Genomic DNA, 3,264 nt, shown 5'->3' with positions numbered 1-3,264 from the left:
TTTCTCCTTTGCTTTTCACTTCTCTTCTTTGCACAGCTATTTGTAAGGCCTCCTCAGACAGCCATTTTGCTTTTTTGCATTCCTTTTCCATGGGGATGGTCTTGATCCCTGTCTCCTGTACAATGTCCCGAACCTCTGTTCATAGCTCATCAGGCACTCTATCTATCAGATCTAGTCCCTTAAATCTATTTCTCACTTCCACTGTATAATTATAAGGGATTTGATTTAGATCATACCTCTTCTTTTAATATCTCTTAATTTTTTCTGCATAAACTAGTCAGATTAGATTTTATTGAATTGCATCTGAAAATCTCACTGAATAAGGGAGGTCTTGATCAAGCATATTGCTTTATAAAGCTAATAAAAGAGTATGGTAGTATTAGTATTATAGAAACAACTAGATCAATGATATAAAATACAAAACTCAAGAACAGAGCAAATTCATGGGTAACATTATATGTAATAAACATAGTAAAACATACCTGTGGGAGAAAGGTGGATTATTTTGTAGATAGTGTTGAGAAAAATGTCCTGCTCTATGGAGAAAAATAAAGCTGCATTTCTCCTACACTATATATATATATATATACACATAAGGGGATGACAGAGGACGAGATGGTTGGATTGCATCACCGACTCAATGGACGTGAGTTTGAGTGAGCTCTGGGACATGGTGAATGACAGTGTATCCTGGCATGCTGCAGTCCATGGGGTTGCAAAGAGTTGGACACGACTGAGTGACTGAACAACAGCATCTTTGATTGATACATATCCCAAAGAAGTTCTTGCACAGTTAAGGGGAAATCCAGAAACATTTATTGCTGTGTTGATGAAAGTTAGAGGCAACCTCGGAGTCCATCACTAAGGGATTGGATAGGTAAATGTGGAGGAAGCCCATGGTTAAACATTTTGCAGTAGTTAGAAGCTGTGAACCAGAAGTACATACCCAGTAATCTGAAGAGTTTTAAGTTATGTATAGCTGTAGACCACTTGGCTTCAAAGAAGAAGCTGCCTGAACCCTTAATCAGTTATTTGTATAACTGTATTTTCTTTGTGTTACCTTTTATGTTCCAGTTCTCAGAAAATTCAGAGTTCTAATTAATTATAGTAGCTATATTAGATTTTTGGACTAAATGAATCTGTGTGCACTTGTCTTTGATTCCTTTATTTTAATTTTACAGCCATACTGAAATTCTGTAATTTATTTGGAAGCTTTTTGTGGTCATTTCAGTGTTTGTCACTCAATCATGTCTGTCTCTTAGCAATCCTATGGATCATAGCCTGCCAGGCTCCTCTGTCCATGGGATTTTCCAGGCAAGAACACAGGAGTGGGTTGCCATGTCCTCCTCCAGGGGATCTTCCCAACTCAGGGATCGAACCCATCTTTTATGTTTCCTGCATTGACAGGTGGGTTCTTTACCACTAGCACCTCCTGGGAATACCTATATATCAATAAGAAGTCCTAAGTGATCATCTTATCATTATTAAAGATCTTTTCAGTAAAAAAAGAAAAAAATATTGGGGAAGAAACTAATTTTTACTGACCTCAGTTCAGTTCAGTCGCTCAGTCATGTCTGCCTCTTTGCGACCCCATGAATCGCAGCACACCAGGCATCCCTGTGCATCACCAACTCCCGGAGTCCACCCAAACCCATGTCCATTGAGTCGGTGATGTCATCCAGCCATCTCATCCTCTGTCGTCCCCTTCTCCTCCTGCCCCCAATCCTTCCCAGCAGTGGGGTCTTTTCCAATGAATCAACTCTTCCCATCAGGTGGCCAAAATACTGGAGTTTCAGCTTCAACATCGGTCCCTCCAATGAACACCCAGGACTGATCTCCTTTAAGATGGACTGGTTGGATCTTCTGGCAGTCCAAGGGACTTGGAAGAGTCTTCTCCAACACCACAGTTCAAAAGCACCAATTCTTCAGCACTCAGCTTTCTTCACCATCCAATATCACATCCATACATGAGTACTGGAAAAACCATAGCTTTGACTTGCTTTGTTGGGAAAGTAATATCTCTGCTTTCTAATATCCTATCTAGGTTGGTCATAACTTTCCTTCCAAGGAGTAAGCATATTTTAATTTCATGGCTGCAATCACCATCTGCAGTGATTCTGGACCCCAAAAAATACAGTCTGACATTGTTTCCCCATCTATTTCCCATGAAGTGATGGGACCAGATTCCATGATTTTAGTTTTCTGAATGTTGAGCGTTAAGCCAACTTTTTTACTTTCCTCCTTCACTTTCATCAAGAGTGTTTTTAGTTCCTGTTCACTTTCTGCCATAAGGGTGGTGTCATCTGCATAGCTGAGGTTATTGGTATTCCTCCTGGCAATCTTGATTCCAGCTTGTGCTTCCTCCAGCCCAGTGTTTCTCATGATGTACTTTGCATAGAATTAAATAAGCAGGGTGACCATATACAGCCTTGACGTACTCCTTTTCGTATTTGGGATCAGTCCATTGCTCCATGTCCAGTTCTAACTGTTGCTTCCTGACCCACATACAGGTTCCTTAATAGACAACCTCAAGAGGCTGCTTTACTGGAATAGCCATGAAGAGATACCCCACGTCCAAGGTAAGAGAAACCCAAGTAAGATGGTAGGTGTTGCGAGACGGCATCAGAGGGCGACACAGTGAAACCATAATCAGAGAAAATTAGCCAATCTGATCACATGGACCACAGCCTTGTCAACTCAATGAACTAAGCCATACCGTGTGGGGCTACCCAAGACGGAGGGGTCGTGGTGGAGAGACCACAGAATGTGATCCACTGGAGAAGGGAATGGCAAACCCCTTCAGTATTCTTGCCTTGAGAACCCCATGAACAGTATGAAAAGGCAGAGAGATAGGACACTGAAAGATGTACTCCCCGGGTTGGTAGGTGCCCAATATGCTACTGGAGACCAGTGGAGAAATAACTCCAGAAAGAATAAAGGGATGGAACCAAAGCAAAAACAATACCCAGCTGTGGATGTGACTGATGATAGAAACAAGGTTCGATGCTGTAAAGAGCAATATTGCATAGGAACCTGGAATGTCAGGTCCATGAATCAAGGCAAATTGGAAGTGGTCAAACGGCAGATGGCAAGCGTGAACGTCGACATTCTAGGACTCAGCACACTAAGATGGACTGGAATGGGTGAATTTAACTCAGATGACCATTATATCTACTACTGTGGGCAGGAAACCCTTAGAAGAAATGGAGTAGCCATCATGGTCAACAAAAGGGTCCGAAATGCAGTACTTGGATGCAATCTCAA

Source organism: Bison bison, unplaced genomic scaffold, assembly GCF_000754665.1.
Source record: "Bison bison bison isolate TAMUID 2011002044 unplaced genomic scaffold, Bison_UMD1.0 scf7180017864234, whole genome shotgun sequence".
Taxonomy (NCBI): domain Eukaryota; kingdom Metazoa; phylum Chordata; class Mammalia; order Artiodactyla; family Bovidae; genus Bison; species Bison bison.
Note: the sequence above shows the minus strand (reverse complement) of the source record.